Below are 17049 nucleotides of genomic sequence, written 5' to 3'. Positions count from 1 at the left end.
TCACATCTATGGATGCACCTTTAAATGGCTGTTGTTGGTATTATGACTGTTCACTGTGATGGATGGATCACTGAACGGGTCCACCGGGCGCAGGCCCCGGGACCCAAAGTGTCAGAGCACCCCCCCATCCCCCGGCCTTCACCTACAAAATGTCACTCAAAGAGTCACGTAGCAACCAGGAAGAGATTACAAATGACCAAAAAGAAACATAAAATGACTACAAAGAGACACAAAAACACTGTAAATAGACCAAAACAACCACAAAGAGACGCTAAACAACCACAAAGAGACGCTAAACAACTACAAAGAGACAAAACAACTACAAAGAGACGCTAAATGACCACAAAAAGATGAAAAACTACAAAGAAACACAAAACGACTAAACCGAGGGGCAAAAAAAGAAAAAAAAAGTGGAAATCTTTCGTTAATTGAGCGTTTTATTTGCAACATGTGTAACCTGAGAAGGTGGTTGCAGGCTGAACAGGAGGCTGAAACACACTGCTGAATGCTGGCTGTGCAGGCAGGCACAGGCAGTGCCAGTCGGTAAGCCCAAACTGCCCGGGGGCCACTTCAGCTGTGCGACACACCTCTGTAGCCCGTTGTTTATGAAGCCAGGGCCTAAAGCCTGGATTTACCCAACATATCAGGAACAGCACCGCACTGTTCAGGGAAGAAATCTACCCAGACTGGCAACCCGTAAATTAGCCAGAGCAGCTCATGTTTGAGTCTCCCATGAAACACAGCCATGTGTGCCGACACCGAACCACAAACTGAAGGGGCCAGAATTTGTTCAACAGCTTGATGAAAACTGAAAAAAACAACTTAAAATCCATTTTTTACTTAACATTTCTACTTTTCTTTGTACTTTGTTTCTTCCATATTTCCATCCTTCTCTCTCTCCTGAATGCTTATCTTTCATCATTTCGTATTTTCTCCTTTTCATGAAAATCACCAAAACCGGAGGCTCTTCTTAGTATTTTAACTTTCAACAACTTTATGCAAATAGTTGATATCTTTCGCTATCCGTGACATTTTCCTGCTATTACAGCTGAAGGCCTCAGTGTCTGCAGTTACTCCACTATGTGTTGTGTTGCACTGTAACACATTAGTGTGTATGTGTGTGTGTGTGTGTGTGTCTGTGTGTGTGTGTGTGCGAGGACTGATAAAAAATGAAGACTTGATGTCACCAAAGCATCCGTGTAAACACCAAAGATGATTTAAGGCGGTGTAACTGAGCTCCTCCTCTGCTTCTTCCTGCCTCCGTAAAGCGACATGACGACCCACACGACAGTGACGATCTTTCCTCGGTCACAGTCAAACGATATCAACAGTCAAACTCTCAACACTTCGATATGAAGAGCAAATAAAAACCATGAGATCAGCTTATTCCCGTCTCTAATGTTTTTGTTTTTGGCTCCGGCCTCAAAGGATTGACAGGTACCAGAGACGTTTATAGCGTTTTTACGTCGCGCCTCCTCAGTCCAAATATGGTCACTTCCTGTTCACTGTTTGCAAAAATCCAAGATGGCAAACTCGAGGCTTCAAAACCTCAAAAAGTCTTGGCCAAAAAGTTGCACTTGAACACAACGCATGACCGCATTCAACAACCAACTAGCGCGTACACTTGCATACGAGAAAATAACTCTGCGTACCAGCAGGTGGTAGGAGTCTGAATTGCCGTTTCCTGAAAACTCAAAACCATATTAGAGTACAGACTTTGAGTCAATACATTTTGTTACTCAATCTCACTTCTGGCTGAATAAAAAAAAAAAAAGAACGAGAACAGAGACACTCCTGTCTCAGAGACACAGAGACATGAATGAGAAAATAAATATAGAAGTGCAGCAGGGAAAGAGAAAGGAGGAAAGCATCTGTCAAGTATGAACATTTCAAACTAATCCTCGGTCACAGTCAAACGATATCAGCGATTCAACCTCTCAACACTTCGATATGAAGAGCAAATAAAGACCATGAGATCAGCTTAATCCCGTCTCTAATGTTCACTGTGTAAATGTTTCCACTTTGGGTGGATGCATGGAATTTCTCTCCGGGGATAATAAAAACACACGGCTCACGCCAGAAACCCTCTGCTAGTAATCACGCCGGCTTCAACAGAGCGGCCACGCAGAGAGGCCTTTATGTGGGTGGGATGGAAATAGGTTTTTCTCCTCCAATAATTGGCTTATCAGACCATTTACACGGCTCACAATCATTAGCACCAGTTTAATGAGGCGGCTAAAAATAGAGGAAGCACATAAAGGAGGAACCTGCTGGAACCAGAGCTTCACACTCCGAGTGTGTGTGTGTGCGTAAGCATAACTTCACAACATCACTCTCCATGTGTGGCTGCGCATTCTTGCATCAGTGTATCTTCGAGTGTGTGTGTGAGTGTGTGCAGGTGTGTGTTGTCCCCTGTGTGCCCTGTTGTGTGTGTAACAGTGTGTGTTTACATACTTCCAGTGTTTTCCTGAGTGTTTAAGTTTCCTTATTTCAACTTATATGGCAAATACGCGACTCCATCATGCATTTCTGATATTTATTTGTAGTTCGTTTTCATATTTTTATGCAATAAATGGGATTACGACGACATTTGCTTGCAGGATATGAACATTAAAACAGTGGTTACTGCTGCAACATTTAAACTCTAAATCTTGAAATACTTAAAATCTCTCAGAAGCGGTTTACAGTTAAAAATCCGTCTGCTAATGTCTCGGTGTGGATGCATGGCGAGATTCAAAGTCCATGCTGACACACACAAACAGACACACACACACAAACACACACACACACACAAACACACACACACACACACACACACACACACACACACACACACACGGCACAAGGACAGCAGGAATTTACAAACTGTGCAAAGTGAGACATCGAGTCACCTGAAACCAGAACTTATTTGCCAACATCATGTGATTATTGTGCAGAGCGTTTACAGTCTGGCTGCTCTCACCTTCAGCGAAGTGACGTGAGCAACTGTTTGTGCTGAGGGGGTCAAGTAGGGTTTGTGTGTGTGTGTGTGTCTGTGTGTGTGTGAAGAAAAACACCAAGCACTCGCAGACATACAGTATACAAACACACACACAACCAAGATGAAGGGCTATCAATACCAAAACTATTGAATTAGCAAAGAGCTAATTCAAACTTAATAAGCATGCAACTCATATTTATAAACACAGTACAAGGTTTGTGCAAAACTCTGATTTGAGGAACGCTCAGTTGGAAATCAGCTCTCAGTCGGTTCCTCAGATTTTGGGTACTTGAGAACGTAAGAGGACGTTTAACGTTTAGGCTTCAGCTGAACCTGGAGAAGTTTCCCCGCCGGGATACAAACGGTCACATGTGACAGTGTGCCGCTCTGGTCACGTGACTCCTTTTGCATCCTCAAAACATTGATCAAACTTCCTCTGCACTTCAAACTCTGCCTGCGTGACTCAACTGGACCTTTGTGACGTCACCTCTCTCGTTTCCAGCCTTCATTTGATTTGGTGTCACAACAGTTCAGCGATTGTTCACTCCACATACCTGCAGGTAAATCTGTAGATCATCAGATTATTTCTTCATATAATCTGAGAAGTTACACCAGTTTCGCTCTCGCATCGGTTTGTTGACGTACTTTTTATTGCTTTGCTCTTTTCTACCTGGGCACAGAAGTTATCGCAGCCTTGATGAGCTAATTTCTCCAATTTTATCTTGGAATAATTGTGGTAATTTGCAACACATGCATCGAAACAGGTGTGTATGTCCTGGTGGAAGGGAAGGTGGCGATGGCGCGTGTCACGTGTCGGTGATGTCTGTGGGTGAGCTGTTAGCTGGGAGAGGCCGGGATGGGAAGTCTGGGAAAGTCTTAATGACAGACTAGTAGCAAGACGAGACACAGAGCCATAACCATGAATCACATGGTAATTAATGACCAGGTTCCCATGGTCGGGGCTTGTTTGATGGTAAAACAAAAGCTATCTGGACCACGCAAGCGTTATTTACACACACATTAGACAGATTAAGTTAGCGGGGGAGGGGAGGGGGGTGAGACGACGGGAAGGTTAAAGAGAGCAGCTTATGTGGTGTTTGCGATAAGAGGAGGTTAGTAACAGCAGGTAAAGCGGAGACGAGGCGGACTGGAGGCTAATGAGGGAGTGGAGGACCAGCTGGCTGCCTGGCTGCAGAGTGGAGGGGAGGGCCAGAGGTCCTGCTAATGATAGCCTCGGCCTTCTCCTGCTACACCGGGGGGTCACACAGAGGAGCAATAAAGCCCGGCCTTGCCCCCACATGAAGACGTTTAAAACTCTCATGAGAAGTCATGCGGTCGCTGCGGAGTCGGGAACTTACAGTCATCTCTCGCTCGCTTTTCTCACCTTCACAACAATGAGTCATGTTGTCAGTTTCTCACAGGAAGGAACAAAAATAATAAGAGAGAAAAGAAGGTGATAAAAACGATGAGAGCCCCAGCCAAAGATCTTTGAAGCGCAGGATTATTATTATTATGGGATACAATCAGTGTTGCAATAGAAAAAAATCATGGTTATAAATGTTTAATGACACTTTTTTCAGCGGCCGTGGCTCACTGGGTAGAGAGGGTCGTCCGGTAACCGCATCGGCGGTTCGATCCTTGGCTGCTACGTGTCCTGTGCCGAAGTGAACACTGAACCCCTAACTGCTCCCCGGGCGCTTCCCAATAAGCTAGGGATGGGTTAAATGCAGAAGTCAAATTTCGTATAAGTGTGTATGTATATGACAATAAAAATCCTAACTTTAAAAACTTTAGACCGTCTGGTTATAACACTGAAAAATATACACTTCTAAAGGCCTAAAGGACCATTCTGAAGCTTTGCAAAAACAAATCTCCTAGACTTTACACCACTGACAGCAAGATTTGAGACATTATTTAATGTGTCCCATACTTGAGAAATATTACTATCCTTTACTTAAAGTTACAAACTTTTAACTGGTTATGAAACAGTCTCAATTTAATACTGATGCTTCTAAATGAACTTCATAAATAAACCGGACCATCACCTCGGAAACACTTCCACCTTTGTCCACAGGGACCGCCAAATCAACACAAAATGAAATTCCTCTTAGTAGCTTTAAGTATAATACCACAATATGAAAAATATTAAATTAGGCTTTAAAATAAAGCATATTGGCAATAAATTCAACGCAGACAAAATACTGTAAATGGGCAAATGAAGAAGAGAGCATTTCTTTTTTGTCTCTAAAAACTTTAAAAAAGCAACTAGTGATTATACCTGTTTAATAAATGTATTACAGCAAAAAGTACGAGAAGTTACAAGAAGTCATTTACAGGTGAGGGTATATATACCTACTGCATTTACTGCAGTAAAGTGTCGTGGTTAAACCACAGACGTGAAACTCTCCTCTGTTTTACTCACCACACTGTGTACAAACACATGCACCGCCTTTCACAATAAAAGACACCACACAGAAGACAAGAAGACAATATCTCAAAGACAGACCAATTAAAGGGGCCGGTACGATTAAAGGGACGGACGTGTACGCTGCAGTGACAGCGAGCGAGCGGTCTGTCAGCCACGGAGAGGGCGTGGCCAGCTGGGCGTGAACAGGAAGTCCTGAAAGGCGTGAGAACAGGAACATGAAAGGACAACCCACACACACACACACACCGGTGGGACGTTCTCACGCTTTAGCAACAATGCTAATCATACTGCTGCTAGCTGTAGCTGTTAAAGTGAGTGATGATGCTGCTCTGTGTTGTGGAAAGACGCTTCACACCCACACAGGCTTTTTCATAATAGATGCATGCAGCTCTCCCAATCAGAAGCACACACACACACCATTACATGCACAGTCATATGCTGGAGTACACACACACACACACACACATACACACTATAGAACTTACACATTTTTTCACATTTATGAGTTCATTATTTTAGTTTGGTGTGTTTTCCCGGCCAATCACATTCAACCTGTTGTGCATGTTTTCAGCACTTTTACAGGTGTCTGATGGCTGGAAATGTTTAATTGAACTCAAATTTGAACTTGGCTTTGGTGTCAGTTCCTTAAAATCCAAGAACAAAATCAACAAACTTCTTAAATCTGAAGTTTTCCACCATTTGTTGGACCAATATTCTTTTTTTTTCTAACATCTCTTAAAGCAAATACACATTCAAGAATAATTATTTTCAAGCCTCAATTTCTGCTTTCAATGCTTATTAGCCCGGTAGAATAGATAACTAAATCCATGCAGAGAACACTTTAATGCAATGTGATGCTTATTAGACCAGTAGAATAGATATAGATAGATAGATCTAAATCTATGCAGAGAACACTTTAATACAATGTTTATCCGACCAAAACGTCTACAGAGCAAAGAAAAGGCCACAGCGACTGAACCTTCCCCACGTACGGCCCACAGCTGAGAGAGAGCTCCAAGAGAGAGAGAGAGCTTCAACACTTGATGATATCGGAGAGGATTAGTGGGTGGAATGTTCCTTTAAGAGAAGTTTCCACCCACGGCGGCGCTCTTGTCACATCCCACAGACTCACGCCGTTTCTCTCCGGGCCGCACAATCAGCTGAGAGCCCGGACACTTCACACACCGACGAGAGGGAGCTATTTTCAGCCGGCGTCAGAGGGGAGCTCTCTGGAAAATGTGTACAGTGTGTGTGTGTGTGTGTGTGTGTGTGTGTGTGTGTGTGTGTGTGTGAGAGAGAGGGGCAGCATAGTCTGGAGGAAGTGTGTGTACAAAACATGCACGGATGTTATATGCATAGATGTCTTTCATGTACGCTGCCTACATGCTTGCATTAACTGTGTTTGCAGGTTTTTAACAAACACCGTAAAAACACTTGTCTTTACTCAAAGGGTTCATTACAGCAACCTCTTTACATTCGTGCATTAAAAACACCTTTTGTTGCTGTAAAGAACTCAATTAGAAGGTGGTCAGTCATACAGCAGGAGAACCAACAGGGATCTACAACACTGGCGTGACACACATGTTTATCCGATCTCCCTGCCTCATAAACATCTTGATGACATCTTTGGATGAAACATGTGCCGACATGATTTAGTTAATATGAAACAAAATACTGAGAAATCTTCACTCACGGTGAACCTGAGAGGTTTACTATGAAGCAAGTTCACCAGAGCCAGGCTTTGACCTGAGTCAGCTGGCTCCACCAATCCCAAAACAAACTTCAGAGAGAGCGTGCTATCATGTTAACTCAGGCTCTTCATCAGGCTCTGTGTGTGTGTTCTCATATAAAGGGACGTTTGGCACATTTAAAGTGTTAATATTACTTGAAGCAGACACTTCTACCTCCGATCACCTGCTGTACTGAATGCATCTATAGTTCCAGTGGCAAAAACACAACACAATGCTACAGTCTGCGCTACTTCAGATGCTCGACTTTATTTTCGTCGTAGAAATGCTTGTGATACGGAGTCTGAACAATCAGGATGAAGAGCTGACCTGATGTCCGGTCAGCAAGTGCTAACACGCTCACCGTAGCAGCTAACCAGCTCCTCGGCGATAAAGGCCAGCTGAGCGTTACGAGGCCAAACCGCCCGAGAGCGATGAACCGCGGCCAAGAGAAAACAGAGACGGTTACCCTGACGCTGCCAAACGCACTATGAGTGCATTTACCTGATGATCTAGTTGCTAGGTTGTGTTTCCACGTGTGTTGGTCTTGTTTACTGTGTGACCTGCGTGCATGCACGTCTGCATTTGTGTACTAGTTTGCATCGGGTTCTGCACCGTCTGCAGTCAGACAAGCATTGAATCCTCCTCTTCAAGCGCTCAGCCAGGCGAAGGAACAAACATACACAAACAGCTGGTCCCACATGTCCTAATAAGAGAGTGGCTGACTGGCAGAACGTCCTTTCCACCCCGCCGCAGATTGGATTTCACTCCTTCAAGGCTCCTGACTTCTTCCTGGCACGGCCTCTTCGTCTGATTAGTCCGTCTACTACAGCAACTGCTGCTACAAACCCTCTTAATATTTAAAGGTATACTGTATACTGTAGGTATACGTAGCCTCTGAAACGCTTTTGGTTTGTTCATTATTGGAGGACAGCAGCTGTGGTCAGCTTGGATTCCTAATAGTTGCAACAGATTCCAATACAACAACAAAATATCCATAGATGGCTTCTGAAACAATCAACCCTCAGCCCGGTGATGTTCAGAATGTTTTAAACAGACGGCAACCTCCTGTTCTGAAATGTGAAGCCAAAGCTTCATGTGTTAAAGCTGCATTCTCTCTAGTGTCCACCAGGGGGCGACTCCTCTGGTTGTATAGAAGTCTATGAGAAAATGACTCTACTTCTCTCTTGATTTATTACCTCAGTAAACATTGTAAACATGAGTTTATGGTCTCAATCTCTAGTTTCAAGTCTTCTTCAATACAGCATGATGTTCATTTAGTACATTATGGTCCATTTAGAGTCAAACAGACCATACAGCAGGGGATGCTTTAGGGCGGGGCTACACGGTGATTGACAGGTCTCCACCAGAGACGTATACGGCGTCTCTACGTCACTCCTCCTCAGTCCAGATATGGTCACTTTAATGTTCACTGGTTGCAAAAAGCCAAGATGGTGACGGCCGTATTCCAAGATGGCGACGGCCAAACCCGAGGCTCCAAAACGTCAGTGTACAAACAATGGGTGATGTCATGATGACTACGTCCACTTCTTATAAACAGTCTGTGGTTCTAAACTACAGTACTTTGCAAAATAGACTTCTGGTGATGCTTAAGAGCTTTGAAGAGACAACCAGTGTTGAAACAATCAGTCCATCAAGAGAAAACGAACCACTAACTATTATCTGGCGATAAAACATTTGATTGACAAACCGAAACTCAAGGATTCAAAAAATAGGTGACGGCAAAGATACTGCAACCATGTTCTACGCTCTATGTTTCTGACACTGCTTATTCCACTCTGTGTCATAAAAACACACGATTACATCACGTAAGATGACAAACACCAACCAAAACAAACAGAATGTCTCGTAGCTCAGAAAAGGTGCAGATGATCTCGGTTTGACTCGTCACGCTCACAACTTTTCAGAGTGACGGTACAAAGAAAGCATGAAGATCAATATCACACATAACCACTGACTTCCTAAGAATAACAGTCATTCTTCTGATGAAAGAATTCTGCATATCGTGTTAACTGAAACACAGAGCAGGCATCGGTGAGGAGTATTTATGTTTGAGCTCCGGGAGGCCGGGGAGACACAGAGATCAAATATTCTTTAGTGTTTCAGATTTATTTTCAGCTGTGAAATTGATCTCTATTGTATTACAATTGGCACTGAAACTATTTTAAAGGCATTGATTTAATTTGCCCGTAATCCAGTATTTAGTTCTGCACAAGCAGCCTCTTACAACATGGAGATGTGAGCAGAACACAGAGTGTAACTGAAGGAACAGTCGTAACAAAACCGGGGAGGACACCTGTCGGTTCGTGTGGTGTGTGCCGGGTTGTAAGGATCTAATGTTATTTATGTCATGTACTGTAAATCTGTCCGTCCCTGCTTTTAAATCTATTTTTAACCGGCCATGTTGTTATGCCAAAGACAGAGTGCCACACGTTGTCAGTGTAATGGACAATAAAGTTGTCAGATTTGCAATGTCGGAGAAGATTGATATGCGAGGGATAGGAAATGTGATCCGGACTACCAGGTTGACTGTAAACGTGTGTGATGGTTTGAAGAGTAGAAAAAGGATGTTGAAATACTTCCTAAAGTCACTTTTGATCCATTGTCTAGCCCATCATCTTATTTGGCGGTCCAGAATTTGTCCCTGACACCGTTGGTTTCAGACCACGTTCGCTCCTACTTTACTTTACTTGGTGACAGGAGGTGATTAGCCTAGCTTAGCATAAAGTCTAGAAGCAGGTGGAAACAGATAGCCTGGCTCTGTCCAAAGTTCACTCACCAGCACCTTAAAAAGCTTATTAATGCATCTTGTTTGTTTAATCTGGAGACAAACAAAACAAATGAAAATGAGTATTTGCGGTTTTAGATCGACCTGCTAGAGCCTTGAGTCGACACACTGCACAGCATGCTAATCAGAAAATAGATCCATGTAGCTCAACATGAAACCACACAATGTGGCTCTCTCAGCTCCCCGTTTGTGGAAGAAAAGGAATAAGCAGAATTCCCCAAACGTTGAACTTTTACTCTAAAATCACCTGAAAACTCAACGTGTTCTCACTCCCAACGCCTCAAATACCAACGAGTTTCTTTATGTTTAGCTAACTACAACGTAAACCCATCCAATATTAGTCAATATTAGATGGTCAGAGCAACTGATGTATAATAAACAGCAGAAAGTGTGCGTAGTGCAGGAGGGAGCGGAGGTCAAACAAACACAGGACTTTCACCCAGGAGACCGCTGTTTGTGTCCTCGTCAGTCTTTACTTTTCCTTCCGTAGTTCGCTTACGCCAGCTACGTAAGCAAACATACTTATTTTAACTCAAACCACGAACTTTTTCTTAACCTCACTTAGTAGTTTTGTTGCATAAGTAAAGCGAGAACAAAAAAAACTTCCACACACTTCTTCACTTCACTTCAGAGATATTTAATGAAGTTTTAGTCCATAGACCTTCATCAGGTTACTTGTAGTACGTAACCTGATGAAGGTCTATAAACACTGACACTAAATATCTCTTAATAAAGTCATGAAGACAGTGCAGGAGGTTGTTTTGGTCCGTACTGTTTGCTCTTTCTTTGCACGAGGAAACCAAAAAACAAAGTAAACTTGCATTGGAAGTTTATTTTGAAAAGCAACGGTATGCATCTAACCAGCAGAGTGAATTTGAACACGGAAGTTTATTTTGAAAAGGGGGCAGAAACTGAGCCACCTGGTCAACTGTTTCTATTTGACCAGTTTGGAGAGAGAACTCGTTTGAAAACTTAAGTTTCACAACTCATATTGTATAAAAAATAATAATTATGGTTTCAGCTAAGCTTCATCTCAGTCATTTTGCTTCTGATTTCTATGAATCCTAAATGATTCTTGGAAATACTTCAGACAACACAACCAATTCTTATTTTTACTCCGGCTGATAATATTGCTTTATGGCGAGGCGCTGATGAGAGAAACTGGTTTTCTAGTAAAAACAAAATAGAATAAATCTCACCATGAGATCGATCACGAGGTCTTTGGCTTGTGGCCGAACTTTGCGCCAAAAGAAAGACAGACGCCTGACAAACGGCAATGAAAACATCTTCGGCATAAGCAATTAACACCTCAACGTCTGCACCACATGGGGATGAGCTCCTGGAATTCCTAATATTGCACATGGTGGAGGTTGAACTTCCTGATTTAGCAAAGCAAACTGCCAAATTCCACCAACCGCCTCATTTAATCCTGACTGAAGTTGTGCTTTTAAGAAGTTCAGATGCGCGACGTAAACGCAATTAATAACCAACTAATTTAAATTACCGAGAGTTTAAATTGTCTGAAATTAATATCATGAAGGATCCTCGTGACAGACTCTGAGAAGGATTGAGTCAAAGAGCTTTGTCTGAAAAGGACAGGAAACATCCAGCTAATTTTAACCCCGTGTTTCACTGATCCCCAGAGTGACTTGTCTTTACTTCACCCGCCACCGGCTCTTGCTCAGCAGCACTTCAACAGAGCAGGAACACATTGTCCCCGCTACCATGCCGCTACCTACCACCCGGGTCTGGAGGACAGTGGATGTGTGTCACCCCTCTGGAGGGTGATTTTGGGGGGGGGGGGGGGGGGGGGTTGCTGATGTGCTGTTGACAGTGTGTTCGGGACGGAGGCAGCTGGGAATGCAGAGCCAGCGGTCCTCTGTGTCTCGCTAATCAGGCCTGTCCCGTTGTTAGCCGCTTTACAACCACTTCTCTTCGCTCACACAGCTGTCTGCATTGACACATTAGAATGTTTTGTGCATAGAACAGGTTATACAAATTGTTAATATTAATATAGTACATACGTCGGTGTTGAACATGTAAAAATGTGTGATACAAGTGATCAGACCACTCCCCCGATAGTCAACAGATTCTGATTCAAATGTTTGTAAATCCTGGTTGGTGCACAGAAGTATGTGACATCACCTTTTTCCCCCCAAGAGCGAAAAAAGGAAAAGAAATCTCTGGTGTGAAATAACAGAAACTGTTAGAAAATAGCCTGTTGATGTAGGATCCATCACTGAGTAATGCTTTCAGAATGAGGTCCTTTCCATACACTGTGTAGAAGAAGGGGACCTGGTCACTGTGACGTCGCTCATTGGTTTGTGGACCGCTGTTTTTTTAAGCCTCGCAATTTGGCGAGAAACCTTGACCCGCCACCTTGATTTTTAGCCAGGGGTGGAGGGTACAACCTTACGACCTACAATTAACTTTCATGAAGTGAAAACACACTGTGAAAGGGTTAAAGTTGTAAGATGAACACACAGACAACTCCCAGACCGGACAAGATCGTGGTAGCAACCTGTCAATCACCGTGTAGCCCCGCCCTAAAGCATCCCCTGCTTTATGGTCTGTTTGACTCTAAATGGACCATAGTTTACTAAATGAACATCATGCTGTATTGAAGAAGACTTGAAACTAGAGATTGAGACCATAAACTCATGTTTACAATGTTTACTGAGGTAATAAATCAAGAGAGAAGTAGAGTCATTTTCTCATAGACTTCTATACAACCAGAGGAGTCGCCCCCTGGTGGACACTAGATAGAATGCAGGTTTAAGACACTCGAGGTTGCCGTCTCGTTGGGGTGGAGAAGAGATCTGATTACTGACCTGCTGCATGTATACATAGATTTATACAGCGTGTTCTGTGTTTCCTGTGTGCACGTTAACATACTGTTCTGATTTCTGTGATCAAACCCTCACTGATTTACAAGTTCATGAATTTGACCAGAAACTAAACATGTACCACCACAGTGCAGCTGATCATGTGATCAGCTCTCTCCTGGTGATTAGTCCGTCTTACAAAAGGTCTCAGCTGATGTTCCCGGCAGTGAACTGCAGTGAACACAACACAGGTGAACAAACAGGGCTCAACCGCTCCAAAGCACCCTGAGTGCAAAGATATGTTTTAGTTTCATTCTGAGCCGCCGCCAAACGATCTGGGTGCTTGGAGACCAAAACCAAACACAACAGATTCAGAGAGAGGAACAGGAGGAGAGAGGAGCTCACACACACACACACACACACACACACACACACACACACACACACACACACACACACACACACACACACACACACACACACACACACACACACACACACACACACACACACACACACACACACACACACACACACACGTTTGTCTTCATTAATGCATTATACAGTTTTGAGGAAGAACATATTATCACTTAGAGAAATGGCCTGTAGGAGTGGCTGCTGTAGGGGAGGCAGGAGATGAAACCTTATCGGTCTCGGTGCAGCAACAAGATGTAAATCAACTAAGTGCAGCAATAAAGTAAAATGTAATTTATGACTTTTTTTCTTGCAAATTAATGACGTTATATTCTCGTTATATCCCCCTCCTCCAGCTCCGTCATCTTTATTTATCTTTTACTCACAGTGGACCTAATACACCATCATACTGATACGACTGTAAACATTGTGTTAGAAAGTATAAAGACAGGGAACATGTGGTAATTAGTAATTAATAACTTCAAACATGTGAGGATTCATCTGGGGACCCTGAAAATCCAAATGATATGATAATCCATCAAATAGTTGTTCAAATATTTTAATCCAGACCTAAATATTGGACTGACGTAGAACCACGTCTCTAGCAGCAGTGTGGCTAAACAACTAAACAACTAAACAACGCACAGGGTTACAAAACGCCGCTCTCGAGGTTTGAGCCACTGACTCTGTAATAACAACTCTTCTAGGTAATAACAACTCTCCTGGGCGACTGTGGCTAAGTGGAAAGCAGGGCCGTACTTCAATCAGAGGATCGGCGGTTTGATCCCCGGCTCCACTAGTCGCATGTCGATGTGTCCTTGAGCAAGACACTTAACCCCAAAATTGCTCCCGTAGCTGCGCCTACGGTGTGATAGAATCTGACTTGTAAGTGTCTTTGGATAGAAGCGTCTGCTAAATGACTGTAATGTGACGTAACAACTCTCCTGGCTTTCCTTGTATTTCCCGTCACCTCTACGCTGGCGTATAGACGCTGAGGTTTAGAGGCGTCGTTCATTCTCGTTCCTCGTCTCTTCTTTCAGAGCGAGTGACCTCACGACTTCAACTTTGCTCTTTGAAAATGTGCTTTAAAATAAGGACGAGTGGGAAACAATGTGAAAATATAAAGGAAGTCACGTCCAGAATGAAATACGGTGTTTAATAATAGAATACGGATCAAAACCAACAACTGGAGTTAACAAGTGCACACTCAAAGGTTCGTCCACGTGTTGACATTGACTGTGATTGAATAGGATATAGAATAAGTGGCACTGGGAGGAACCTCCTTCTGATGTGCATTTCCTGGTTTATATAAGGGTCCTCCATGTCTCATAAATCTATTAATATCCCGCCACCAATATGAATGCAAAACACAACACAGGCTGTGGTGCACTTACACACACCAGAGCTCTGTGCGGTTGTTTGTTATCAGCAGGAACCCGGGTCTACATGAGGGAGGAAGTGTTACTGGTTCCCACCATAACTCAGCACGGGCCTAATCAGTGATGGTAGCTTGATGAATGGAAGGCTACAGTACACACGGGCCATAAACAATGAGTCAGACTGGTATATCTGACAATTATAACCACCCTTCAAGGACTTCTTAACATATCCAAACTCGGTCTTAACCCCCCCCCCCCCCCCTCCTCTTTTTAGCACCAGTCATGTGGTTTTGTGAAATGACAGGCTCCACGTTCTCACACACAGTAAATCAGACACACACACACACACACACACACACACACACACACACGGCCGTATATCACTGTTGGCGTTCACACTGTTTGACCTCCACCGGGCTGTTTGCAAATGTCTGAATATAGAGAGCAGCGATGCGAGAAAAAAACCCAACTACAAAGCAGCAAATGATAACCTCCGTGTTCTCACGCTTTGTAGTCGCACACACAGAACATTAAACATCTGTCAGGCCGGTCTGACCCACACAGTGTTGTACTCAACTCTCACAGAGGCACAGTCCGGAGCCGGTGCAGGTCCGAACGTCTCAGATGTAAAACTAAAATCAAACTGACATCGCCACATAAACTGGAACTCCAGTGAATTATACTCTGTTTTTAATAGTTTTATTCTCATTTCAGTGTATCCAATCATTACCTTTTGGTGAATTTAGGAGAAATCTACAAATGCAAATACATAAAGCGTAGTTTATTGTCTTTCCGCTGGTCTGAAATAACAAAAAAAGACCAAAAATTAAAAATTGACCAGTTCATGAAAAATGTTTTTGCCTTTAGTTATTCGTCTTAATAATATATCCCGTATCGTGTTGGATCAGCGAGTACACAACTCAGTCTCATGGCAGTTTGTGAAATAGTCACAAAATGCAATCTATTGCTTTTGCGTACAGGGACACGAACTGTCCTTCTCTTCATTTGTCATATGGTTCTTTGGGTTCTTAATTCATGTTTGAGTTACTGGGATGGTAAAAATTAGCAAAAGAAAATTAAAAAAGGTTCTTTAGAGAACTTTTTTTTCTTCAAGTTCTTCAAAGAACCAGAGAAGGTACCTCCAAGAACCATGTTTGAAGGCTCTTTGAGGCACCTTTTCTGGTTCTTTGAAGTTCCTTAAACGTTTTTTTAAAGAAGCGTTTAAGAAAATGGTCCTTTAAAGAACCTTGGTCTGTAAGGTTCTTTGTGGAAGCAGAAACGGTTCTTTGATGGCATCACTCTAAAGAACCACTTCTGGTTCCAGAGGGCACCTTTATCTTTCTCTGTGCACCTCCCGTCCACCAATAGTCGTCTTTTCTGATGTTATAAAGTCTGTCTCCTGCTCTGACTGTTGTTAGTCACGTGGATGCGTTTCATTTGTGTGTTCACCGCAAATAAGGATCCTCACTGACTTTCAATCGACATTATTTTGTGCTGAGTGACACAATAAAAACTGAACATTCGCGTCCCTGTACACAAAACCAATAGATTGCATTTGAGTATTTCACAAACTGCCATGATACTGAATGACCACTACCAACCACTACATATACAAGTAGTACAATTACTGCAAAACAGCAGAAATATAACAGCTGAGGATGACGAGCAGGGTGGAGCCAGTGTGACTCTGCGGAGGTCAGGACAGAGACTTGGAGAGACAAGAGGGGACAAAGCAGTAGTTATTGCATTAGCCTCAGATAGTAATGAGGGGGCTTTGCTCTTCTCTTACCTGGAGTTTGGTGCCAGAGAGCACTGATAATGAGAGGGAGAAAAAAGGGTGTGTGTGAGCCTGAGTGGGCGGTCTAATGACAGTGATGTGTGTGTGTGTTTGCATCTGCATGCAAAGCTGTTGATGCAGTTCTGTGCAGACTGGTGAGGTCGATACATGTGTCCGGGGGGTTCGCATGTGCATACATGTACACATGAAGTGTGTGTGTGTGTGAGTGTGTGTGTGAGGGATGGTAATGTGAGCGTCTAGTATTAGGAGCCAGTCCTTCAATCTGCCACTCCCACAGACAGTCTGGAGCTCTGCAGCACTTGAGCACTTTTTCTTGGCAGGAAAAAATAGATCTAAATGATGGTGAACGGTTTTCTACGAGATTGTACTTTACGGGGATGTTGATCAAATACTGATTATTTTGTTTTGGAATACAATCGAACCACCGATTGGGTTCAACGCCACACCGAGAAGCTCCCCACCTACCTGGTTTTGGTGCAACCAAGGAGCAACCTGCGTCATAAGGAAATTCCTTTGCTGGTGATAAATGAACTCCTTAGCAGTCATTGCCGTGTCATTTGTACCCTAATTTACTAACTTAGGAGTGGTGGGGGGGGGCGTCCCATTTCAAAAACACACACTTTAGATTCCAAATACGTATCAACAAAGACTGACTGGTTCTTTGCAGATCCATGTATCCTAAAATCCAC

Source organism: Anarhichas minor, unplaced genomic scaffold, assembly GCF_050575085.1.
Source record: "Anarhichas minor isolate MPS153535 unplaced genomic scaffold, ASM5057508v1 ptg000038l, whole genome shotgun sequence".
In the NCBI taxonomy this organism is placed as follows: domain Eukaryota; kingdom Metazoa; phylum Chordata; class Actinopteri; order Perciformes; family Anarhichadidae; genus Anarhichas; species Anarhichas minor.
Note: the sequence above shows the minus strand (reverse complement) of the source record.